This window comes from Notothenia coriiceps, unplaced genomic scaffold (assembly GCF_000735185.1).
Source record: "Notothenia coriiceps isolate Sejong01 unplaced genomic scaffold, NC01 NC01_scaffold00004099, whole genome shotgun sequence".
Lineage (NCBI taxonomy): Eukaryota > Metazoa > Chordata > Actinopteri > Perciformes > Nototheniidae > Notothenia > Notothenia coriiceps.
Window position 1 is genome coordinate 83550 of NW_011336800.1, and position 265 is coordinate 83814.

At 30.9% G+C, this 265-nt stretch overlaps 1 protein-coding gene across 1 annotated transcript in view; it reads left to right on the forward strand.

Moving 5' to 3' along the window:
- wdpcp (WD repeat containing planar cell polarity effector) overlaps positions 1–265 on the forward strand; it is a 59278-nt gene that overhangs the window by 9880 nt on the left and 49133 nt on the right. The window lies entirely within an intron of this gene.

A 265-nucleotide genomic window follows, 5' to 3' on the forward strand; every position in this document is an offset into this window, starting at 1 on the left:
CGAAAGTGTGAGTATCAACGATTAGTACGGCTCCAAGTGCATAATAACACTTAGCATGGACGTTACCTACAACATGTAAGTAAATAATCTTTATTGACTCTAGCGACATCCACTTTATATCAATTAAAAAGTTATCTGGACATTCATAGATTCGTGTTCTTTCAACTAGGAAGAAGTAGATAGATTTGTCATTTAGTTGTTTTTACTTAGTAAGTGAACAAACTATCAGAAAGTAATTATCTTTCAAAGAAGAAACTTTTTATTA